This window comes from Thalassophryne amazonica, chromosome 5, assembly GCF_902500255.1.
Source record: "Thalassophryne amazonica chromosome 5, fThaAma1.1, whole genome shotgun sequence".
NCBI classification, from domain to species: Eukaryota; Metazoa; Chordata; class Actinopteri; order Batrachoidiformes; family Batrachoididae; genus Thalassophryne; species Thalassophryne amazonica.
In genome coordinates, this window is record NC_047107.1 from 87,889,637 (window position 1) to 87,916,490 (window position 26,854).

The 26,854-nt window shown below is 43.6% G+C and overlaps 1 long non-coding RNA gene across 3 annotated transcripts; it reads left to right on the forward strand.

Moving 5' to 3' along the window:
- The first annotated feature begins 4,113 nt into the window (after nucleotides 1–4,113).
- Nucleotides 4,114–25,833, forward strand: LOC117509828. Of its 3 annotated transcripts, none has more exons than XR_004560547.1 (4): nucleotides 4,114–4,128; nucleotides 10,571–10,573; nucleotides 11,085–11,089; nucleotides 25,715–25,831. It is a non-coding gene; the product is annotated as an uncharacterized LOC117509828 (long non-coding RNA). The 3 variants fall into 3 exon arrangements; XR_004560546.1 differs by lacking the exon at nucleotides 25,715–25,831 and adding an exon at nucleotides 21,411–21,555; XR_004560548.1 differs by lacking the exons at nucleotides 10,571–10,573; nucleotides 11,085–11,089 and adding an exon at nucleotides 23,548–23,551 and having other exon boundaries at nucleotides 4,116–4,128; nucleotides 25,711–25,833.
- Nucleotides 25,834–26,854: the final 1,021 nt, after the last annotated feature.

Genomic DNA, 26,854 nt, shown 5'->3' on the forward strand with positions numbered 1-26,854 from the left:
GCGAGAAACCCCACTGTCCGTCAGACGTTGGACGTGATGTGGAATAATTATTTCATAGCGGAAGGCGCATTTGCCCTCAGATCATGGCAAATGTTACCATCTGATGTTGCTCCCAGGTTCACACGGATTTGCAGCTGGAGTTTTCAACTTTGGTCTTTTATTGACATTGATAAAGGAGAGTGTAGGTCGAGGGTACTTGGGACGTGGTGTTGTAATGGCGTACAGGTTGGACTATGATGCCAGTGATCTTTTATTCCTGATCGCAGTCACACTCCCAACTGACACCCCGAACCTGGGTGGTGGGGAGGTGAAGAGACACTTGCCATGGGCCTTGTTATGTGTCGGACGCAGGACGGAGAACCGACCAGCGTTTGAGGGACCCAGTATAAAATAAGCAGAGCACGGTACAAAGGATAACTGAATTTAATAACATAATAGTGATGTGCAAAATACAAACAAATAAGTGCGCGGTCTGGCGTGGTGGAATGTGCTCCCAGCAGCACTAACGGTCCGGAGCCAGAAACAGTTCGGACCCAACGACCCCGCCGACACCCCCCAGGTGGTCGCGACAAACCGAGTCTGTGAAAGAAGAAACCATCATGTGAGTCCACACTCCACACACAGAGAGACCACTCAAAGGTGTACACAAACAGCAAACACTTCCTGGCTTAATTACCAATCAGCTTCCCACCCTGCAGGCATGGAACACCCAGTTCACAGTCTCACTGAAGTGGAAGCTGATTAAACGACTAACATAACAGCTCAATATAATAAGGTGTGAGGGACACCACATTTACTGACTGTACTAATGTTAGTCACAAAACCTAAAGTACCTCAGGAAGTGTGCTGACGAGCATGAGACCTCACCCCCTCCTCTTTCACAGACCATAGCATCAAACCTGGACGGTCTTTGCATCCATGATGATGAGATGGCTCTCAAGACGACGATCTCACCCGTCTGGTCACAAGGTCGAGTCTCTGGCAAATACACACTGTGTACTCCAGACTTAAATGCCACCATGCCCCAATCCATAGAGATGCACCACAGCTGTGAGTCCTGACGAGCTGCACATGATCAGCCTCAGGTGATCAGGGTGAGGTCCTGATAACTCAGCCACACAGCCACTCAGTCCTAAACGCGTGCCACCTGGAAGGAAAAACAAAAGACAGAAACAGAAGACAGAAACAAAAGGCAGCCAGGCACCCCCAACCATACAACAGGCCTTTCCAGAAATAAGATGCTAATAAGTGCTTTTGTTGACGACCCACCAAAGCCCAGAAACTGGCATATGCACAAAAATATTCAGATGTATCAAAGCATGCGTAAGTATGGATCCATGCACATTCCATTTGTATATCCCGCTGAACATGAAATTGAGCACACATGCACATGCACCAAGCTCCGCCCTAGCCATGCCCCCATTTAAATATGCAAATCTATGTAAATAGACCCTGGAGCTGGGATTCCTGTGCCATCACATCAGACAACATGAACAGAGAAAAGAATTCATACCAAGTGTGTGCTTCAGGTGACTGGAAATTACTTGGAGATGTGCAGAAATAGTTTTTTTTGGTACCCTGTTAAATGGAATAATCCTGTAACTAGAAAAATGTTCATGGGAGTGTGTGTGAGGCTGTAAATGCTGTCGGCTCAGAACAGCGCACACACACTGAAGTTAAAAATGTGAGATGCACCGTCACTAACAGTGTGTGACATTCACAACTTTACACACGCGTTTCACAAACACTGAACACAGGCAGACATTTGATGATGAGACTGCTGCAGTCTCACCATCAAGAAAAAGAAAACACATTGATAATAACAAACACCATATTTGAATGCGCATATGCCCAAATGTGCCCGCGCTGGTTTTCGTTTGGAACAATTACATGAATAAACTATTTACCCAGCAAGCAGCCACCGATCGTGCACCATGGGAGCCTCCAACCTGATGTGCATTTGCGCATCACGTGATATGAACATTGATGGAATGAAATTGTTTCCTATTAATAAAAACAAATTCATCGTGTGATGGCGCCTTTATGTGTGCAGTCAATAGCTTTGATTACATAAGGGAAACCCGCACTTGCTGCGCTATATTGTTGGAATGTGATGTACCTGGATGACATTCGGATGATTGCATTCCACACAGCTCAAGGTTGACTGGCACACTCCTGACTAATCAGTGAGCTCACACTGGAATGCCCCTGTTGCCAGGAAGCACAGCGTGGTCAGCACCTGTGTGGGCACAGACAACCCCTGGCTCCTCGTGCGTGCATCTCCAGTACAGCCTTAGTAATCAAAATCAGTTTATGAGACAATTATCTTCAATTGCAAGTAAATCCTCATGTTCCCTGAATACACACTCACCTCGGATTGCACCATTTGCAAGGTCCTCTAACAACACTAGTGCAGCCAGTGTTAATGTCATTTTCCTCATCATTTTGCGCATGTATTTATGTCCACCCATGTAATTGCAAACACGTGGGTGTGTTATTTGCTCTTCAGTGTGTCTCTGATGTTCACATCACTCTGATGACTTCATGTTTTCACACTATTAACAGTTTCCCAGCATCACCTGTATGTGTCCGCAGTGGAACAATAGCTGTAGAAATGTGCGTACGCCAGTCAGGATTTTGGCGTGACGCACCGCACATTTCCACTGTCATTTCGCTTTTGGTACAGCTGAACATTAGTGTGGAGAAGGATGTATGCCAAGTTTTTGTACGTACGCAGCCTTTGTACATGAGGCAGTGAGAGCTGGACATGAACCAGCAACTTAAGACAATGACTAGATGTCTTTGGTGCCAGGTTTCTTTTTAGAGAATCCTTGGGTACCCCTGAACTGATTTTGTGTCAAAGAAGTGGTTACCTAGGCAGGTTCACATGACAAGTGTTACTTGCATGGTGAAGGAACATCACTGATTGATAATGCCTGATTTTGGCTCTTGCATGCCTCTACTGGTGGTTGGCTGTCACTGCGGTATTGTATCACTTCCTGTTCCGGAGCACAGCGGTGTTTTGCTGTATCTGTTAGCTGTTAATCTGCGCAGTTAGATTGATCTAGTTACCTAGATAACGATTTGTTTTACAGTGTAATCTTCACGTGCCTTAACTAAAGCACTCCCTCTGCTGAATCACCTCTAAATTATTTACACATTATTCACTTTGTGTGTTTTTAGGAATCCGCTAGCTTAGCGCAGCTACTAGCTCTTAGGCGGTTTAGCATGGCGGCTTCTCCTGTCTCTCCCGCACTTTTCTGCTCTGGGTGTGAAATGTTTAGTTATTCCTCGGCCTCCTTTAGCAGTAATGGTACTTGTAATAAGTGTAGCTTATTCGTAGCTTTGGAGGCCAGGCTGGGCGAATTGGAGACTCGGCTCCGCACCGTGGAAAATTCTACAGCTAGCCAGGCCCCTGTAGTCGGTGCGGACCAAGGTAGCTTAGCCGCCGTTAGTTTCCCTCTGGCAGATCCCGAGCAGCCGGGAAAGCAGGCCGACTGGGTGACTGTGAGGAGGAAGCGTAGCCCTAAACAGAAGCCCCGTGTACACCACCAACCCGTTCACATTTCTAACCATTTTTCCCCACTCGACGACACACCCGCCGAGGATCAAACTCTGGTTATTGGCGACTCTGTTTTGAGAAATGTGAAGTTAGCGACACCAGCAACCATAGTCAATTGTCTTCCGGGGGCCAGAGCAGGCGACATTGAAGGAAATTTGAAACTGCTGGCTAAGGCTAAGTGTAAATTTGGTAAGATTGTAATTCACGTCGGCAGTAATGACACCCGGTTACGCCAATCGGAGGTCACTAAAATTAACATTGAATCGGTGTGTAACTTTGCAAAAACAATGTCGGACTCTATAGTTTTCTCTGGGCCCCTCCCCAATCGGACCAGGAGTGACATGTTTAGCCGCATCTTCTCCTTGAATTGCTGGCTGTCTGAGTGGTGTCCAAAAAATGAGGTGGGCTTCATAGATAATTGGCAAAGCTTCTGGGGAAAACCTGGTCTTGTTAGGAGAGACGGCATCCATCCCACTTGGATGGAGCAGCTCTCATTTCTAGAAATCTGGCCAATTTTCTTAAATCCTCCAAACCGTGACTATCCAGGGTTGGAACCAGGAAGCAGAGTTGTAGTTTTACACACCTCTCTGCAGCTTCTCTCCCCCTGCCATCCCCTCATTACCCCATGCCCGTAGAGACGGTGCCTGCTCCCAGACCACCAATAACCAGCAAAAATCTATTTAAGCATAAAAATTCAAAAAGAAAAAATAATATAGCACCTTCAACTGCACCACAGACTAAAACAGTTAAATGTGGTCTATTAAACATTAGGTCTCTCTCTTCTAAGTCCCTGTTAGTAAATGATATAATAATTGATCAACATATTGATTTATTCTGCCTTACAGAAACCTGGTTACAGCAGGATGAATATGTTAGTTTAAATGAGTCAACACCCCCGAGTCACACTAACTGCCAGAATGCTCGTAGCACGGGCCAAGGCGGAGGATTAGCAGCAATCTTCCATTCCAGCTTATTAATTAATCAAAAACCCAGACAGAGCTTTAATTCATTTGAAAGCTTGACTCTTAGTGTTGTCCATCCAAATTGGAAGTCCCAAAAACCAGTTTTATTTGTTGTTATCTATCGTCCTCCTGGTCGTTACTGTGAGTTTCTCTGTGAATTTTCAGACCTTTTGTCTGACTTAATGCTTAGCTCAGATAAGATCATTATAGTGGGGGATTTTAACATCCACACAGATGCTGAGAATGACAGCCTCAACACTGCATTTAATCTATTATTAGACTCAATTGGCTTTGCTCAAAATGTAAATGAGTCCACCCACCACTTTAATCATATCTTAGATCTTGTTCTGACTTATGGTATGGAAATTGAAGACTTAACAGTATTCCCTGAAAACTCCCTTCTGTCTGATCATTTCTTAATAACATTTACATTTACTCTGATGGACTACCCAGCAGTGGGGAATAAGTTTCATTACAGTAGAAGTCTTTCAGAAAGCGCTGTAACTAGGTTTAAGGATATGATTCCTTCTTTATGTTCTCTAATGCCATATACCAACACAGGGCAGAGTAGCTACCTAAACTCTGTAAGTGAGATAGAGTATCTCGTCAATAGTTTTACATCCTCATTGAAGACAACTTTGGATGCTGTAGCTCCTCTGAAAAAGAGAGTTTTAAATCAGAAGTGCCTGACTCCGTGGTATAACTCACAAACTCGCAGCTTAAAGCAGATAACCTGTAAGTTGGAGAGGAAATGGCGTCTCACTAATTTAGAAGATCTTCACTTAGCCTGGAAAAAGAGTCTGTTGCTCTATAAAAAAGCCCTCCGTAAAGCTAGGACATCTTACTACTCATCACTAATTGAAGAAAATAAGAACAACCCCAGGTTTCTTTTCAGCACTGTAGCCAGGCTGACAAAGAGTCAGAGCTCTATTGAGCCGAGTATTCCTTTAACTTTAACTAGTAATGACTTCATGACTTTTTTTTTGCTAACAAAATTTTAACTATTAGAGAAAAAATTACTCATAACCATCCCAAAGACATATCGTTATCTTTGGCTGCTTTCAGTGATGCCGGTATTTGGTTAGACTCTTTCTCTCAGATTGTTCTGTCTGAGTTATTTTCATTAGTTACTTCATCCAAACCATCAACATGTCTATTAGACCCCATTCCTACCAGGCTGCTCAAGGAAGCCCTACCATTATTTAATGCTTCGATCTTAAATATGATCAATCTATCTTTATTAGTTGGCTATGTACCACAGGCTTTTAAGGTGGCAGTAATTAAACCATTACTTAAAAAGCCATCACTTGACCCAGCTATCTTAGCTAATTATAGGCCAATCTCCAACCTTCCTTTTCTCTCAAAAATTCTTGAAAGGGTAGTTGTAAAACAGCTAATTGATCATCTGCAGAGTAATGGTCTATTTGAAGAGTTTCAGTCAGGTTTTAGAATTCATCATAGTACAGAAACAGCATTAGTGAAGGTTACAAATGATCTTCTTATGGCCTCAGACAGTGGACTCATCTCTGTGCTTGTTCTGTTAGACCTCAGTGCTGCTTTTGATACTGTTGACCATAAAATTTTATTACAGAGATTAGAGCATGCCATAGGTATTAAAGGCACTGCGCTGCGGTGGTTTGAATCATATTTATCTAATAGATTACAATTTGTTCATGTAAATAGGGAATCTTCTTCACAGACTAAGGTTAATTATGGAGTTCCACAAGGTTCTGTGCTAGGACTAATTTTATTCACTTTATACATGCTTCCCTTAGGCAGTATTATTAGACGGCATTGCTTAAATTTTCATTGTTACGCAGATGATACCCAGCTTTATGTATCCATGAAGCCAGAGGACACACACCAATTAGCTAAACTGCAGGATTGTCTTACAGACATAAAGACATGGATGACCTCTAATTTCCTGCTTTTAAACTCAGATAAAACTGAAGTTATTGTACTTGGCCCCACAAATCTTAGAAACATGGTGTCTAACCAGATCCTTACTCTGGATGGCATTACCCTGACCTCTAGTAATACTGTGAGAAATTTTGGAGTCATTTTTGATCAGGATATGTCATTCAAAGCCCATATTAAACAAATATGTAGGACTGCTTTTTTGCATTTACGCAATATCTCTAAAATTAGAAAGGTCTTGTCTCAGAGTGATGCTGAAAAACTAATTCATGCATTTATTTCCTCTAGGCTGGACTATTGTAATTCATTATTATCAGGTTGTCCTAAAAGTTCCCTAAAAAGCCTTCAGTTAATTCAAAATGCTGCAGCTAGAGTACTAACGGGGACTAGAAGGAGAGAGCATATCTCACCCATATTGGCCTCTCTTCATTGGCTTCCTGTTAATTCTAGAATAGAATTTAAAATTCTTCTTCTTACTTATAAGGTTTTGAATAATCAGGTCCCATCTTATCTTAGGGACCTCATAGTACCATATCACCCCAATAGAGCGCTTCGCTCTCAGACTGCAGGCTTACTTGTAGTTCCTAGGGTTTGTAAGAGTAGAATGGGAGGCAGAGCCTTCAGCTTTCAGGCTCCTCTCCTGTGGAACCAGCTCCCAATTTGGATCAGGGAGACAGACACCCTCTCTACCTTCAAGATTAGGCTTAAAACTTTCCTTTTTGCTAAAGCTTATAGTTAGGGCTGGATCAGGTGACCCTGAACCATCCCTTCGTTATGCTGCTATAGACTTAGACTGCTGGGGGGTTCCCATGATGCACTGAGTGTTTCTTTCTCTTTTTGCTCTGTATGCACCACTCTGCTTTTAATCATTAGTGATTGATCTCTGCTCCCCTCCACAGCATGTCTTTTTCCTGGTTCTCTCCCTCAGCCCCAACCAGTTCCAGCAGAAGACTGCCCCTCCCTGAGCCTGGTTCTGCTGGAGGTTTCTTCCTGTTAAAAGGGAGTTTTGCTTGCTCACAGGGGGTCGTTTTGACCGTTGGGGTTTTTACGTAATTACTGTATGGCCTTGCCTTACAATATAAAGCGCCTTGGGGCAACTGTTTGTTGTGATTTGGCGCTATATAAATAAAATTGATTGATTGATTGAAATTGATTGATAATGACATTTTGGCCATGCGGTGCCTCTCTGTGCATGATCCAGTACATAGAGTAGGTTTTGAGTTCCCTGGCAACTGGAAAAGGCCATGTTTCACCTGCCTATGACTGATAAATGGAAGATTTGGAAGGTAAGGATGGACTGGTGGTCTGCCTGGGTTGTTGCCATCCAGGACACAGGGTGGTTCCACAGTGTAGTGGATTTGGTGACGTGTGGCACTACTGCATGCCCTCAGACCTGAGCTCACCTGATAAGGGAAAAAACAACAACCCACATTTATACAGAAACATAAGGGTGCTTAAAACCTTTGTACAGAAGTGCTTGTTATATAGTTAATAATAATTATTATCACTATTTCTTAATTTATTAGATTATGAACCTTCAATAATTAAAAAATGACAATGAACAATACAGCAAATGTATAAGTATTTTACTTTATAAAATTATTGTCATCATTATTATACATGTGGCTTTCATGCACTAAATAAATGCAACTGGTCATTGAACGCAGCCTTGATACTGAATAAACAGCCACTCCATCATCTGACAGAAATAAAATGAATGCGCAACAATGTAAGCATTGGTTATTCAAATGAGATAATCAGATACACACAGCAAAAGTCAACAGCTCACTGCCAAGTGTGGCTCATGTCAATCTAATTATAACACACACCTTGTTTTGTTACACACACCTGTGGAGAACATCACACACACATACCATCTTTTTCATTGTTACGCAGATGATACCCAGCTTTATCTATCCATGAAGCCAGAGGACACACACCAATTAGCTAAACTGCAGGATTGTCTTACAGACATAAAGACATGGATGACCTCTAATTTCCTGCTTTTAAACTCGGATAAAACTGAAGTTATTGTACTTGGCCCCACAAATCTTAGAAACATGGTGTCTAACCAGATCCTTACTCTGGATGGCATTACCCTGACCTCTAGTAATACTGTGAGAAATCTTGGAGACATTTTTGATCAGGATATGTCATTCAAAGCGCATATTAAACAAATATGTAGGACTGCTTTTTTGCATTTACGCAATATCTCTAAAATTAGAAAGGTCTTGTCTCAGTGATGCTGAAAAACTAATTCATGCATTTATTTCCTCTAGGCTGGACTATTGTAATTCATTATTATCAGGTTGTCCTAAAAGTTCCCTAAAAAGCCTTCAGTTAATTCAAAATGCTGCAGCTAGAGTACTAACGGGGACTAGAAGGAGAGAGCATATCTCACCCATATTGGCCTCTCTTCATTGGCTTCCTGTTAACTCTAGAATAGAATTTAAAATTCTTCTTCTTACTTATAAGGTTTTGAATAATCAGGTCCCATCTTATCTTAGGGTCCTTTGTAGTACCATATCACCCCAATAGAGCGCTTCGCTCTCAGACTGCAGGCTTACTTGTAGTTCCTAGGGTTTGTAAGAGTAGAATGGGAGGCAGAGCCTTCAGCTTTCAGGCTCCTCTCCTGTGGAACCAGCTCCCAATTCAGATCAGGGAGACAGACACCCTCTCTACTTTTAAGATTAGGCTTAAAACTTTCCTTTTTGCTAAAGCTTATAGTTAGGGCTGGATCAGGTGACCCTGAACCATCCCTTAGTTATGCTGCTATAGACGTAGACTGCTGGGGGGTTCCCACGATGCACTGTTTCTTTCTCTTTTGCTCTGTATGCACCACTCTGCATTTAATCATTAGTGATTGATCTCTGCTCCCCTCCACAGCATGTCTTTTTCCTGGTTCTCTCCCTCAGCCCCAACCGGTCCCAGCAGAAGACTGCCCCTCCCTGAGCCTGGTTCTGCTGGAGGTTTCTTCCTGTTAAAAGGGAGTTTTTCCTTCCCACTGTAGCCAAGTGCTTGCTCACAGGGGGTCGTTTTGACCGTTGGGGTTTTACATAATTATTGTATGGCCTTGCCTTGCAGTATAAGGCGCCTTGGGGCAACTGTCTGTTGTGATTTGGCGCTATATAAAAAAAAAAATTGATTGATTGAATTGATTGATTTAAATGTTTGTTTTTGGTTTGTTTTATACCCAGAAACCAGAGTAGTTATTGAACATATACTGTTTTACTTAATAAGACACAGTTCTGTTTCTTTGTCCTTGTTTTTACCATCGTGTGATAAAGAAGCTTGTTTTAGACTTTATGTGAAGAATGTCACAAAAGTCTATATCTGAAGCTTTGCTTGTTCTGTGAGATGCCTACAACAAAAACACAGATCCACGTGCCCACACATGAGCTGCCTCAGGTTTGTGCAGCAGATGACCCCTCTTCCGAGGATCCTCGACCTTGGGTACCAGTGGCATCAGAGGATCGATTCCCACCTGTGGCCTTTCTGTGTTGTTGGATAATATCTGTGCTAATTCCTTATTTGATGTTAGCTGTCAAGTGCTTGTCTGTGTTATCTGTTTGGAAGTCTCTGAGATCTGGTTTAAAGTTTAAACGTAAGAGTTAATTTTCATTTCTGTCATACGTGCAAGTCTTAGATACAGGGAGGGCTCCCCCTATCTGTGAGAGCCAGTAACATATAAACTAAGCCACACCCACTGTAACGCCCACATTGTATAAAAGTGCTGTGCAAAGCATCCTCTGGGTCCTTCACAAAATGGTGAGAACCCTGGTCAGGTTTCAACGAATTCAATAAATTCAAAATGAGGATAATAATGGTTTGTGGGTTTTTTTGGTAAGGGCTGGTACCTACATAAAGAACTTGGGGGGGAATTACAGAGTTTAGCTCGTTGTTCACCTGCATCCCCACCGCTGAGGCCATCTCAGCTGTGAGGCAGAGACTGCTGGAAGATGTGTCTCTACCTGAAAGGACCAAACTCACACCAGACCACATCTGCCAACTCTTGGAGATCTGTCTTAACACCACGTATTTCCTGTTTAGGGGGAATTACTACAGGCAGATCCATGGTTGTGCGATGGGGTCTCCGGTATCCCCCACTGTGGCCAATCTGTACATGGAGCGAGTGGAGAAGACAGCCTTGATGTCGTTCACGGGCATCTCTCCCAGTCACTGGTTCAGATATGTCGATGACACATGGGTTAAAATCAAGCAACAGGAGGTCGAGGACTTTACAGAACACATCAATTTGGTGGACTCCAATATCAAGTTCACACGTGAGGATGCCAGAAACAACCATTTAGCCTTCTTGGACTGTGATGTTACGATTGGAGAGAACAGGCAGCTTTACAGAAAGGTTTACAGAAAACCCACTCACACTGACCAATATCTGCTCTTTGGCTCAAACCACCCCCTTGAACACAAGCTCGGGGTGATCAGGACTCTTCAACACAGAGCCCTACAGGTGCCCACAACTGCAGAGGGAAGGGCTAAAGAGCAACAACTTGTACGGAAAGCCCTCACAGTATGTGGGTACCCACGTTGGTCCCTGGACAAAGTGCAGAAGTCCCAGAAAACAAAGAGACCAGATAGACAGGAGACAGAGACAAGAAGGAGAGTGTCTCTCCCTTATTTAGCAGGAGTAGGGGGAAAACTACAGAGGATCTTCAGACAGCACAAAATCCCAGTTTACTTTAAACCAGTCAACACCTTGAGACAGAAATTAGTTCACCCTAAGGACAGGATCCCTAGTTACAAACAGAGCAATGTAGTGTATCATATCAGATGTCAGGAAAACTGTAATGAACGCTACATAGGTGAGACGAAGCAACTTTTACACAAGAGGCTATACAGCACCGCAGAGAGGTCGCCAGTGGACCTCAGTCTGCAGTTCATCTCCACCTGAAAGACACTAACCACACGTTTGAGGACAAGGAAGTTAAAATCTTAGCCAGAGAGAAGAAATGGTTTGAGAGAGGTGTCAAGGAAGCATTCTTTGTGAAACAGTTGAAACCCAGCCTTAACCGCGGAGCGGGTCTGAGACACGCTTTATCCCCAGTTTACAATGTGGTACTCAGGTCAAAGCAGTTTCAGTCTTTTGTTCATGGTAATGAGTCATTCACGTCGTCGGGAGAGAGTCGTCAAGGGAGCCATCAGGGGAGGCTTCCGTCCTGTCATTAGGAGAGTGCTAACTAGAGCACAATAGGTGCTAATTAGAGCTATTGTTTAGTCACTAGCCTATAGCAGTCAGCCTCTTGGTAGGTGGGGTCTGGTTAGGTTAAAAAACTCCAGCTTTTGTTGGCTTCTGGTTTATTGTTCTCTACAAGAGTCAAGACAGAAGTCAGACTACCAGAGCAAGAATTTTAGCTGAGGAAGCTTCTGTGATTTGAAGCGAAACATCCTCATGTCAAGCAAACCAGTCCAGTCGAAGATTCAAGCTTCTCTACTATGTTTAGCTTACATGTACTCTATGTGTTTGCGTGGGTTCCCTACGGTTCTCCGGCTTTGTCCCACATGCAGCCTGTAATAACCTGCAGATTAGGTGAACTGGGAACTTTAAATTGTCCATAGGTGTGCGTGCAGGTGTGTGTATTTGTTTGTCTATATGTGGCCCTGCAACAGACTGGCGTCCTTTCCAGGATGTACCCACCTCATGCCCTATGATTGCTGGTATAGGCTTCAATTATCTGCTGCACTAATGTGACTACAGCATTAATGAAGCACTCAAAGAGTTGGAAGGACACTGTTGAAAATGAGAACAAAATTGTGTGTGTGTGTGGGGGGGGGGGGGGGGGGGGGGGGGGGGCATGGAAATTAATGGTTTCAGAATCACAGAGTCACCTAAAAGTGCTAATTTAATTTGCAAATGAACCACTTCTGACAGACTGGTGTCCTGTCCAGGGTGTCCCCCGCCTCACGTGCCATGACTGCTCTGATGGGCTCCAGTCTCCAGTGACCCTTAATTGATGTAAGCAGTTGAAGATGAGTGAGTGAGAATAACTTCTAGGGAAAGCGATGGAGTTGACTTATTCATCAAGTGTGACTGAATATCACATCTGACCAACCCAACCTGATTTTAATTTATACCAAATACACAATATAGTTTTGACAGCACACTGTTGGTGTTTGGTCTGGGCAGTCTTGACCCCTGATCCAACATAAATGATGACCCTGGGGTATAAAACTCATAGTACAGTATCCTAATGGTGAACACACGGGGGCAGCAGTGGCTAACAGTTCTTTGTCTGTGCTGGAACACATACACTTGGCAGATAATGAATGACCACAGATATCTGAGTGCATCCACAGCGATTGTCAGGCTTTATTTACATTCTATCAACTTAAATCAAGTCTGATGTTCGCGATGTGGAGTTTCCGAGGCAAGTCATGCAAATAACGCACAGCTTTAGTCACGCGCCATTTGCATCCCTATGATACCGGAACCTTTGTTTTGTTTTCATTATAAAAATGATAAAGCTGTTTTCACTGCTCATTTGTTTGTTCAAACTCCAATGAGATATTATTTTTATGTCCCTTTTGGCCTTACATCGTACAGTTCAGAATTTGTCTGCATTTACATCAAGTGTGTTTTATCCAAATGAAGACTATCTATATATCTGTCTGTTTGTCTGTGGTGACACTTTGATGTAAGTCTTTGTAAGTCTTTTAGAGCGCTCGGCCATTTGAATACCTCACCGATCAATCAACAAAGCCACACATTTTAACTTTGATCTTGACTTCCCCTCTTCAACGATTCCACTCTTTCTTAGTCCTCCAAAAGGATGTGCACAGGGTTCCTGAATGTAAATTTTATCCAAATAATCAAGCCCAAGTAAGGTTGTGGTTGGAGCCACCACCTCCCTCAGATTCAGTCAGCCAGGAAAGGGCTGGCCCACAGTCATTTGGCAGTGAAACCATTAGTGGTTGTGGCTTGCATTCACCTTGAAACCCTTCGTATTCCAACTTCATGATAAATGACAAAGACTGCACAAAGGAACATGGCTGTGCAAGTGCAAAGACCATCCCTGGAGTTAATCTATTCTTTTACTTCAGTTTTATTTAAAAACCAAAATAAATAAATAAAATTTATAGCTCTTTTGACTTGTCCCTTTTTCACTAGGGGTCACCACAGTAGATCCAATACATAACTGCATGTTTATTTGGTACAGGTTTTACGGCAAATGCTGTTCCTCACGCAATGGCAGATTACAGGGAGCATGGACAGGAGCGTTGAACCAAAAACCGGTGCTCTAACCTCTTGGCCACCACGTTGCCGATAATAATAATAAATTATGTTGGCCTAATTTTATGATGCTGAGTTCATCATGTACCAATAGCTGAAGACAAAATGCTCATCTCTCTTGACCTTATTTATTTAATTTATTGAACATTATGTTCCTGCAAAACAAAACAAAGGAAGAAAAAGCAACAGGTAGATTAATTGATTAGTTCATCAACATTATTTTCCCCCAGATTTAGGCAATACAAAATTCTAGGCATAAAAATAAATAACTCTGCAGATTGTTAATACAAATTTCTACTACCACTTAAATTCTCCATGCCGTCCTCTTGCGACTCCATGAGTATTTCTGGTTTGCCTTTGTTAAGAGTTACATTTATGTGTTAAATTTTAACTTGGTTCCTACAGTTATGTCATTTCAGTATATTTGGTGGCACCTAATTTAAAGACCACTTTAAAGTTTTTTATGTAATGATTATTTCAAGAATGAATATAAAAAATATAGATGAATTTAGATGTAAACTAGTTTTCTATTTGAAACATTGAAGCTAATTTAACACAGATGTTTAAAAGGTTCATGTTTAACAAAATTTCTGTGAGCTAATATATGTAGGTCACAGGATGGTTTAAAAACAGATGTTAAAGGTTTCATTCAAAATTAATTGACAAACATCCCAAATAAATCTGTCACTTTAAATGGAAAGGAGCTGCTACTTGATACACCCCCAACTCTCTTGCACAGATGTTGTAGGCATGTCTCACTAAACAAACAGAAGTTCAGATATGGACTTTTCTGACATACGTCACATAAAGTCTAAAAACACTCCTTTATACCTCATTGGTAAAAACAGAAAAAAGAAACAAATTTGTGTTGTAATAAGTGAAACAGTATCTGTTCAATAACTACTTGGCTTTTTTGGTGAATAACAAACCAACAACAAAACATATTTAAATCAGCCACCAGTTACTATGAAACTATTGGAAAACTATTTGGAAATATCTGGGAAATGCTGGAGAATATATATATATATATATATATATATATATATATATATATATATATATATATATATATATATATATATATATATAATTTGTAATGTGGATGTTCATTTTAAGAGGTGTAGGCAGGCCTTTTGTAAATAGTAAAGGGCTTATATTTAAAAAAAAAGTACATTTTGAATTCTGCTTAACATGACATTTTGCAACATTAATGATTCTTTCATTTATTTATTTTAGTATTTTTTTTAAGAATAAGAAGCTGCTAAATTTACTGTGAGATGTTTTCTCACACAGCCTGTATTATCCACAGGTGTGTGTAACAAAACAAGGTGTGTGTGTTATAATTAGATTTACATGAACCACACTTGGCAGTGAGCTGTTGACTTTTGCTGTGTGTATTTGAGCATCACATTTGAATAACCAATGCTTACATTGTGGTGTACTCATTTTATTTCTGTCAGATGATAAAGTGGCTGTTTATTCAGTATAAAGGCTGTTTTCAATGATCAGTTGCATTTGTTTAGTGCATTAGGGTTTCAAGTTTTGCATATGTATAATGAAAGCCATATCTATAATAATGATAATATAAAGTAAAGCAGTTATATATTTGTTGTGTTGTTCATAGTCATTATTAAATTATTGAAGGTTTTTAACATAATAAATTATAATGAAGAAATAGTTATTGAATATAACAAACACTACTGTACAAAAGTTTCAAGTACCCTTATGGTTCTGTATAAATGTGGCTTTATTTGTTATTTCCTTTACAGGTGATGTCAGGTCTGGGAACATGCTCAAGTGCCACCTACGTATTGGCTCATGCACAGACAAGCACACCACATGGCCAAAATGTCACAGGTGATGTTCCCTCACCATGCGAATGGTCTGAGTCTGCCAGGTAACTGCTCACTTGAAACAAAGTAGTTCAGTGATACCCCACCAAGGATCCTCGAAAAGACCTCTTCCATAGACATCTAGTCATTGCTGTAGGTCACTGGTGCATGTCCAAGGCTTACAAAAAGTAAGAGAACTATCTGGACTTTTAGCTTTTGGAGTTCTTTAAATCATGATTAAGATTTTTGGGTTGTACAATGTGGAATGTATAACACTGATTTTTGTGTCCACAGCCTCAGACAATTAGCTGTTTTGTCCCTTTCTGATTTAGACATCTCTAGTTCTAGGTAGACGTCAGCCACTGGTCTCACTTCCTGGCCTACACGGGTGCTCTCATGTTCTGTCCTGGGCCTCTGACCGGCATTTGGTATTTTCTCCCTTCAAGTGCTTCTCATGAAAGGAAAAGTCCAACAAGATTTACGGGCAGGTGCACTGTGCCCTCTCTCGCTGCACTCTCGGTGTCTGTTTGCTGGTGCTCTATTTGCACGAGCAGCTTTTGAGTACTCTCAAGGGACTGGTCTGGAGTCCAGAGCTAAGGCAGAGAAAATCATTTTCCAAGATGGTGCTGAGGTCATGTAGGCGGCTGAGAAGAGAGGAAGCGCTGTTAGGGAATGTGTCTTTGTAGTTGCCTTTGTTGCAGGTGTTCTGCCATTCCTTGTTGAAGCACACTGTTTAATATTGCAACCTGCTTGACATCTGGTAGCCTGGACAGGACCAAAGCAACAGTATGATGATCATGGAGAATCTTCACTCATAACGTCTCCTGAAAGGACAAGATTAATGTAGCCATAGTTGGCAGAGTTGCTGAAAAATGTATTCTCAGAAACATACATGTGTAATGCAGAGCTAAAGTGTACTGTGATGACATTCCCAACAACATAATGTAAAACTACTCCTGCACACAGTGCATTTTTTTGCTCCCTGTAATATCTTCAAACTGATCACAAAATGAGGTAACGGATTTGCACTGTGGATAACGCTCTATCTCTGTCTCACTTTAGCTGATTGCACAGTATGCATCATCTTTTTTAAGGACTGTTTATCAGATCATGTGCCATTGGCACAGTTCAGCTAATCAGCAAGTAGCTACTTAGCGAAGCAAACTTTTTGTTAGCCAGTTAGCCTTTCAGCTAACTTTGAAAACCATTAGTGGTCCAATTACCTTCCACTAAATTTAGTTGTTAACTTTAAATCAGATGACATATTTTTGAATAACGTTTAACAGTTAAAAACCTTTTATCCAATAAGTGTACTTAACATCATTTGAAGGCAACAAGCATCACCTCAAATAGATGGAGGAGCAGGAGGACAAGCCAGAGTAAATGGAGTATTTATATTAATAATAGGTGGTGGCCAAGTGGTTAATGCGCTTGGTTTCAGTTTGGAAGGTTCTGGGTTCAAATGTGGAGTTGCGTCAGGAAGGGCATCCGGCGTAAAACCTGTGCCAAATCAACATGCAGATCCACCTTGGATTTGCTGTGGCGACCCCGAGTGCAAACAAGGGAGCAGCTGAAGGGACTTACTTTTACTTTCCCTATTTTTATTTAATATTTCTTTTTTCATTTAATATTATATGCACTGTTAATAAACTATGTTGAATAAAACTACTGTTTAATTTCTTTTATTCATTTAATTTCTGTATATCTTGATCATCATCTGATCTTGGCATGCGAAACCTTTTTAGGAACCTCCATGTTTATGATACAACATTTTCTCAAGGTCGGTTAATCGGGCATTTAACCTCAAGGGGTGGGTTTTATCGGTGAAAACAAAAGGTCAGAGTCAAGCAAACCGACTGATTTCAACAGAACAGCATACAGCCCGAGTGTGTTTTCACCAGTCATGGAAATACGAATTCTCACCTTTGGATTGGCCACTTCGCCGAACTGACATAGGGCTGACCTTGAGAATGAAAATTTCAGCTATTTAGGTCTGTTTTTCATGGTTTTATGGCAAAATAAATAAATAAAATTTAATAGCCAAAGCAAAATTTATAATAAAAGATAGCATTTCTTGATAGCTTCATTTCAATGCTTTAGCAGTTTACTAGTTTATCACAGTTAACTTTTCATTTAGTGGATTAGTGGTTATCAAAGCTAACTTTTAGATTAAAGCTTTATGGCCTTTCAAATTTCACAAAACTGACATTTAGCTCCTACTGAAATCTAAGCATGTAGGTTTATTACATCTGCCAAGGAGGTAATAAAATGACCTGCATTTATTTGTTTGTCTGTCTATCAGCAGGATTACATCAAAAGTACTGTACAGATTTTGACAAAAGTTTCACCACAGATAGACATTAGGCCATGGAGGAACCTATTACAGTTTGGAGTTGATCCGGATTCTGGATCAAGGGATTCTGGAACACGTTTCACTTTATATAGACTTATAAAGATTACTGTTGGCAGGATTACATCAAAACTACTACATGGATTTTGACAATATTTTCAGCACAGATACATATTAGGCTGTGGAAGGCCCCATCAAATTTTGGAAGTTATCTGGATTCAGATTCTGGATCAAAATTTCAGTTTATATAGTCTTTGAAGGATTACGTCAAAACTACTTCATGGATTCTTGCCAAATTTTCACCACGGATACATATTAGGCCATGGAAGATCTATGGCCAAAATCCCCAAATCGCAGTGACCTTGGTTCAAATGATTACCTGCAAGAGGTCTAGAACGGAAATGACGTTGTTCAAAATTAGAAGTATTCCACCTTCGTGATATTTCTTAGACTATGACTTATTTTTTGAGCGTGGGGGGAATTTCATACAAAATATTTTATTTTCCTTTTAGCGGCATCTACAGGAGGAAGCACAAGTCTGGCATGGCTGTCATACATTTTTGTGTAGGCCATGGTAAACTGAGGCTGGATGGTGAGTGCTGATTTGTTACCTTAGTTGTTACTGATTTTGTTAAAATTGGCTGTAGGCTCAAGGATTATCAGAAGACTACCGCCGGCATGGTGGATTAGTGGTTAGCACTGGTGCCTCACAGCAAAAAGGTCCTGGGATTGATTGTTTGCATGTTTTCCCCGTGTCTGTATGGGTTTCCTCCGGGCACTACGGTTTCCTCCCACAATCAAAACATGCTTATTGATGGTCTGCTCCTTTCTCTTCCCTTGATCAAAGCAGCATCTCTACATCAGGAGTTGGTCCCTGGGTGATGGACTGTGGCTGCTCACTGCTCCTAGTTGTCTGATTGTGTCTAACTGTAATTAGGTTGGGTTAAGTGCACAGGACAAATGTCGTATATACGAGGTCTGTTAGAAAAGTATCCCACCTTTTTATTTTTTGCAAAAACCATATGGATTTGAATCACGTGTGATTGCATCAGCCAAGATTGAACCTTCGTGCGCATGCGTGAGTTTTTTCACGCCTGTCGGTTGTGTCATTCGCCTGTGAGCAGGCTTTGTGTGAGCAGTGGTCCACCCCTCTCGTCGGATTTTTATTGCGAATAAAATCTCTGAACAATTTGGAGCTTTGCTGCATCAAATTTTTCCAGAAACTGTGAGAGACCTCCAGGTGGACACCATTTGGAAAATTCAGATGGCTTTCAGGGACAATTTTATGGGGATTACACAGATTAAGGAGTGCTCCAGCCGGTTTAAAGACCGCCCACAGCTGCTGAGAGCGCGCCGATCGACAGGCTCAAACCCCGCTGAAACAACCAGATCATTTCCAAAGTGAAGGCTTTGTTGATCCGGGACGGCATCTGACTTCCAGAAAAATGGCAGAAGATGTGGACATCAGTACTTTTTTGGCACATTCCACTGTTACAGGAGTTTTTTTTCATGGAAAGAGAAGCGGAGGGATGCGCCACGGAGCCGTTCATGGCGCGGGACAAAACCCCCACCGTGTTGGTCTCACAGGACGGCTTTCAGATGGCTTTCGGTGGCTTTTCAGTCGTGTGACTATCCGAGAAATTGTGCATGAGCTAGACATGCCAGAACATGTCCTGTGAGGCTTCATCACGGTGTTGCTTTGCGCCATGCGGCTCCACCGTGATGCGCGGAATTCCTCCGCTCCTCTTTCCATGACAAAAACTCCTGTAACTGGAATGTGCCGTTCATTTCCAAACTAGACACTTTGTTGATCCGGGACGTCGTCTGACTAGCACAGGAATTGCGGAAGACATGGACATCAGCACTTTTTCGGCACATTGAGACAAACGTGCGGAGGAATTCCGCGCGTCGTGGCAGAGCTACATGGCGCAAAGCAACGCCGTGATGAAGCATCCCTCCACTTCTCTTTCCATGAAAAAAACTCCTGTAACAGTGGAATGTGCCAAAAAAGTACTGATGTCCACGACTTCTGCCATTTTTGTGGAAGTCAGACGACGTCCCGTATCGACAAAGCCTTAACGTTGGAAATGATCTGGTTGTTTCAGCGGGGTTTGAGTCTGTCGATCGGCGCTCGGAGCGCGGCGCGCTCTCAGCAGCTGTGGGCGGTCTTTAAACCGGCTGGAGCACTCCTTAATCTGTGTAATCCCCATAAAATCATCCCTGAAAGCTATCTGAATTTTCCGAATGGTGTCCACCTGGAGGTCTCTCACAGTTTCTGGAAAAATTTGATGCAGCAAAGCTCCAAATCGTTCAGACATTTTATTCGCAATAAAAATCCGACGAGAGGGGTGGACCACTGCTCACACAAAGCCTGCTTACAGGCGAATGTCGCAACCGACAGGCGTGAAAAAACTCACGCATGCGCACGAAGGTTCAAGCTTGGCTGATACAATCACATGTGATTCAAATCCACATGGTTTTTGCAAAAAAGAAAAAGGTCGGATACTTTTCTAACGGACCTCGTATGTACAATGACAATAAAGGCACTAACTTCAGAGTTAGTGCCATGAAGTGTAGTAAGATCTTTTTTCCTGTCAACCTCCATGAAAGTTTGTCAAATTGGCTGGAGAGCGAATTCCATCCCCAACAAGTACTGCACCCCAAAGGATCACCCGCAGTCCCACATGTAGTGTTAATTTCATGCCCACGGTAGTAATGTATCACTTATACGAGTAAAAGAAGAAGAAAAATTTTCAATTACTACTTTAATCACTAGTCATCAGAAGTAGCAACAACCAAGCTGGAACCACTTTGTGTTAATGAGGTACAAAAAAATAATGCTGTTTTTGCATAATTGAACTGTTTCTGCTCTTCTAATGGTTAGAAACAGGTGAAACTAGGGATAATGGTTATTTTGGCCCATTTTGTTGAAGCCTGTTTCACTTTCTTTCAGCTTGTATCAGAGGCAAAGCTGAAAGTGTTACGCCAACATGTGTTTTAAACTCTTCACAGTGAAGAGTTGCAGCTCAGATGGGATAACGTCAGTCCTGAATATCTGCCCACCATCAGTGCATCTGTCAGCTGTTAAAACTGCTTCACCTTCACCATAACCATGGGCTGCACAGGGAGAAACACCTGGGTTAGACTCCAATGCAGGGAGGCTGAATGGAAAAAGAAAACCAGATTTATTGTACAAGGTTTGTACAAGAACAAATGCAGTGGGAATGGCGAGTACAGTCTTGGAGGTTAGTGAGTGGAGACCCAGCCTGCGTTGCGGTGGGAACCGGTGGTCGCAGCCCAAGTGGATCCGGTGTGCAGGTGGAGTTCCAAGGTGTGGAATGGTGCGTGGTCCAGGTGGCCCCCAGTGGAGCTGACGGAGAGTGGTGTCACTACAGAGAAGGAGAAACTGTATGAGGGTGGCAGTGTACAATTGCTCAGAACCAAAAATAGCACAGGTGTCAAAAATGAGTAGATAACAATCAGAGAGTCCAGGAATTACTGTGACAGAACGCGAACAGTTGATTCTATCCAGAAATAGGCCAGGTACCAGGTCGTGAACACTGAATTTCTGGCGCTGATGAGCTGTTGGACCAGGGTTTTTATGGAGGCAGGTTGATTGTAGACAGATGTGCTCATCAGCTCCACAAGGAATACCACCTGGAAGAGAGAGAGAGAGAGCAAAGGAGCAGAAACCAGGGTGACACACAACAGTACCCCCCCAATGGGAGCCCCCAGGCGACCTACCGGGTCAATCAGGATGCTCCCAGTAGAAGTCCTGGAGGAGGGAAAGGTCCAAGATGAGGCTCCGCTTGACCCAGGAGCGTTGTTCAGGCCCATAACCCTCCCAGTCCACCAGATATTGGAAACCCCGACCGCGCCGACGAACATCCAAGATCTTGTTGACCGTCCAGGCTGGATGACTGTCGACAATCCAGGCAGGAGGAGGCAGTGGAGCTGGTGGATACAGCAGACTGGAACAAACAGGCTTGAGCCGGGACACGTGGATTCCAGGTCCTGTTGGCCCGTTCTGCCTGACCATTGCTCTGTGGATGGTAACTGGAGGAGAGGGTTACTGAGGCCCCAAGTGCCGCACAGAAGCTCCTCTAGACCTGAGAGGTGAATTGGGGACTTCGGTCCGACACCACATCCGACGGTATGCCATGCAACTGCACCACGTGGTGGACTAGGAGGTCAGCCATCTCCTGGGCCATAGGAATCACCAACAGAGCCACAAAGTGTGCCGCCTTGGAAAACTGATGCAGGATCGTGAGGACCACGGTGTTACCCTGGGATGGAGATAGTCCTGTGACAAAGTCCAGGCAGACGTGGGACCAGGGGCAGCCTGGCGTGGGAAGTAGTTGAAGAAAGCCAGCAGGCGGACGATGAAAAGACTTGCCCCTGGCGCAGATGGTACAAGCTTGGACATAGGCACGCACCTCCGCCTGAACTGAGGGCCACCAGAAGCGACGACGTACCAGGTCTACAGTTTGGGAAACCCCAGGACGGCAGGCGAGCTTAGATGCATGGCAGAAGGTGAGGACTTCCGATCGAGCTTCTGGTGGAACGAAAAGCCACCTGGGAGGTCCTCCTCCAGGATCCGGATGTCTGTCCAAAGCCTCCCAGATGACTCTCTCAACATCCCAGGTAAGGGCCCCCATGACCATAGAACGAGGCAGGATTGGGTCCGACGTGGAGGGGGGATCTGTGAGTTCGAACTGGCGGGATAAGGCATCTTAACCGCCAGAAGTTCCTGGTTCCCAACATCATAGTTCCTCTCCACAGGGGTCAGCCGGCGGGAGAAGAAAGCACATGGATGGAGTTTGTTGTCTGTGGCGGACCACTGAGACAGGACGGCACCAATACCGGAATCAGAGGCATCACCTCCAAAACAAACTAGTGGTCTGGATCAGGCTAGAGCAAGATTGGTGCTGTGGAGAACCTGTGTTAAAGGTCCCGGAAGGCTCTGTCAGCTGAGGCGGACCACTGAAACGGGACCTTAGGGGAAGTGAGTGCTGTGAGAGGCGAGGCAACAATACTGAAGTTTCGAATTAATCTGCGATAGAAATGAGCAAAACCAAGAAACTGTTGTAATTGTTTTCGGGATGTCGGAACTGGCCATTGAGTTACAGCTGTGACTTTACTGGGATCTGGCTTAACTGTGTTGGGAGAAATTATGAAGCCAAGGAAGGAAACAGTTGACTGATGGAATTCACATTTCTGGGCCTTCACAAACAACTGGTTCTCCAACAACCGCTGGAGTACTAAGCGCACGTGCTTGATGTGTTCACAGAGAGATGGAGAAAAAAATGAGGATATCGTCAAGATAGATGAAAACAAACCGGTTGAGGACATCGCTGACTAGAGCTTGGATGGTGGCGGGAGCGTTTGTGAGACAGAAAAGCATGACCAGATATTCAAAATGTCCGAGAGGAGTGTTGAAGGCAGTCTTCCACTCATCACCCTCCCTGACCTGGACCAGGTGATAGGCGTTTCTGAGGTCTAATTTGGAAAAAATTGAGGCCCCCTGCAGGAGACTGAATGCAGAATCTAACAGGGGGAGTGGGTACCGATTGCGAACCTTTATGGCATTCAGCCCCCAGAAGTCAATGCAGGGGCACAGAGTACCATCCTTCTTCCCGACAAAGAAGAAGCCTGCCCCCAGAGGGGACGACGAGTGACGTATCAGCCCAGCAGACAAGGAGTCCCGGATATAGGTCTCCATTGCCTCACGTTCTGGGCGTGACAGATTGTAGAGTCGACTGACAGGATACTTGGCACCCGGAAGTAAGTCAATGGCGCAGTCATAAGGATGGTGCGGGGGGGAGTGACAGAGCACGATCCTTGCTGAACACCTCAGTGAGATCGTGATACTCTATGGGGACTACAGATAGATCAGGAGGTGAAGTGACCTCCTCCCTGACCTTAACACTGGGCGGAATGGATGATCGAAGACACTCATGGTGGCAGGCCTCGCTCCACTGTGTGACAGACCCGGTCGGCCAATCAATCTGGGGATTGTGTTTGATAACCCAAGGATGACCTAAAACTAGGGGGGACATGGAAGAAAACACAAAGAACTGGATTGTTTCCCGGTGGTTCCCAGATACCACTAGAGTGACCGGTTCGGTTTGATGTGTTATAGCAGATAGGGGAATGCCGTCTAAAGCATGCACTGAAAGGGGCGTGTCCAATGCCACCACCGGGATGCAAGAATTGATTACAACCTTGCGATCCAAAAAATTCCCTTCTGCCCCAGTGTCAATTAGTGCAGGAATAGATAAAGAACGGTCATTAAACAAAAGAGTACCCGGGATTTGGGTGCGTCCGGATTGAACACCCATGAATGTTATCTGGCTCATCCTTAGCCTGGAGTCTAAGGATGAGCGTTTTTTGCGGTTTTTGGCCGCACGGGACAAGAACTGCAGATGTGGCCAGTGGCAGCACAATATAAACATTCCCCAGCCTCTAGTCTCCGCTGGCGCTCCTGTGATGATAATTTGGCCCTGCCGAGCTGCATAGGCTCATCAGCAGGGGGAGCTGGAGGTCTGGGAATAGCAGTGGAGCTCTAGAAAGAAGGGCCTGGTCCAGACCGCGGAGGGATCCGAGCGGCAGCACTCTGGTCAGCCTTCCGGCTTTTCTCTCACCGATGCTCCCTCAACCGGTTATCAATACGGATGGCTAATGAGATTAATTGGTCCAGTGATTCTGGTGAATCACGGACCGCCAGTTCGTCCTTTAATGCCTCCGATAGACCGTTAACGAATACACTTTGCAGTGCCGCGGAGTCCCATCCGGCCTCCGCAGCGAGAACCCGGAAGTCGACTGCATATTCCACAGTGCTCCGCTGCTCCTGCCTCAGGGACAATAACTGCTGGGAAACAGAGTGACTACGTTGGGGGTGATCAAAAACTAACCGAAATTCTTTGGAAAAAAGTGAAAAGGAGTGCAGCAGAGGGGATTCTATGCTCCAGAGGACGGTAGCGTACTTGAGGGCCTCCCCCCGGAGCACGTTGATGACGTAGTAGATCTTACTGAGGTTAGTGGAATACTGAGATGGACGCTGGGAAAAAACAAAGGAACATTGCATGAGAAAGGAAGAGCATGTATCAACAACACCGGAATATGGTTCAGGATGACAAATAAATGGTTTGGGGACTAAACTGGGGGATGTGGAGGCCTGTATGAGTTGTACTGTAGCGGAAACCGGAGCAGGAGGTAGAACCGAGGTAAGCTTCTCAGCGGCTAAAGTGGACAATATGGTGTGTGTGTGTGTGTGTGTGTGTGTAAACTGTTGAGAGAGGTCCTGTACATGATCCGACAGTGCAGCGAGTTGTTGTTGTTGTTGACCAAGGAAGGCGCCCTGGGTGGAAAGGGCCTGTTGTAGTTTGTTTGACTCTGCAGAGTCCATGATGTTGGCCAGAATCTTCTGTTATGGATTTGATCCCCAAACACCTGGGTTAGACTCCAATGCAGGGAGGCTGAATGGAAAAAGAAAACTAGATTTATTGTACAAGGTTTGTACAAGAACAAGTGCAGTGGGAATGGTGAGTACAGTCTTGGAGGTTAGCTGAGTGGAGACCCGGCCGCGTTGCAGTGGGATCCGGTGTGCAGGTGGTGTTCCAAGGTGTGGAATGGTGCGTGGTCCGTGGTCCAGGTGGCCCCCAGTGGAGCTGACGGAGAGTGGTGTCACTACAGAGAAGGAGAAACTGTATGAGGGTGGCAGTGTACAATTGCTCAGAACCAAAAATAGCACAGGTGTCAAAAACCAGTAGATAACAATCAGAGAGTCCAGGAATTACTGCGATGGAACGCAAACAGTTGATTCTATCCAGAAATAGAGAGGCCAGGTACCAGGTCGTAAACACTGAGTTTCTGGCGCCGATGAGCTGTTGGACCAGGGTTTTTATGGAGGCAGGTTGATTGTAGACAGGTGTGCTCATCAGCTCCACAAGGAATGCCACCTGGAAGAGAGAGATAGAGAGCAGAGGAGCGGAAACCAGGGCGACACACAACAGGTTTGCTGTATAACACTGTAAAGAGAGCTCCATGTCTGACTGTAACCATCTACAACTGCAATTCCAATGAAGTTGGGATGTTGTGTATAATGTAAATAAAAACAGAATACAATGATATGCAAACCCTCTTCAACCTATATTCAACTGAATACACCACAAAAACAAAATATTTAATGTTCAAACTGATAAACCTTATTGTTTTTGTGCAAATATTTGCTCATTTTGAAATGGATGCCTGCAACATGTTTCAAAAAAGCTGGGATCTGAACGTAATGTCAAAAGCATGTCTGTCATTACCCAAGTAATGACTTAAGCCTCAAAAGCTGTCAAATGGAATAGCACTTACAAAACATACATCATCGTCCTCTTACAGCACCAGCTGTTACCAGCGCAAAGTTCAAAAGCCAGCATCTGTGATGGTATGGGGGTGTGTTAGTGCCCATGGCATGGGCAACTTACACATCTGTGATGGCACCATCAATGCTGATAGGTACATCCAGGTTTTGGAGCAACACGCTACCATCCAAGCAACATCTTTTTCAGGGACGTCTCTGCTTATTTCAGCAAGACAATGCCAAGCCACATTCTGCACGTGTTACAACAACGGGGCTTCATAGTAAAAGAGTGCGGGTACTAGACTGGCCTGCCTGCCGTCCAGACCTGTCACCCGTTGAAAATGTGTGGCGCATTATGAAGCACAAAATACAATGATGGAGACCCCTGAGAGTTGAACAACTGAAGTCGTACATCAAGCAAGAATGGGAAAGAATTCCACCTACAAAGCTTCAACAATTAGTGTCCTCAGTTCCCAAATGCTTATTGAGTGTTGTTAGAAGAAAAGGTGATGTAGCACAGTGGTAAACATAATACTGTACCAGCTTTTTTGAAACATGCTGCAGGCATCCATTTCAAAATGAGCAAATATTTGCACAAAAACAAATTTGATCAGTTTAAACATTAAATATCT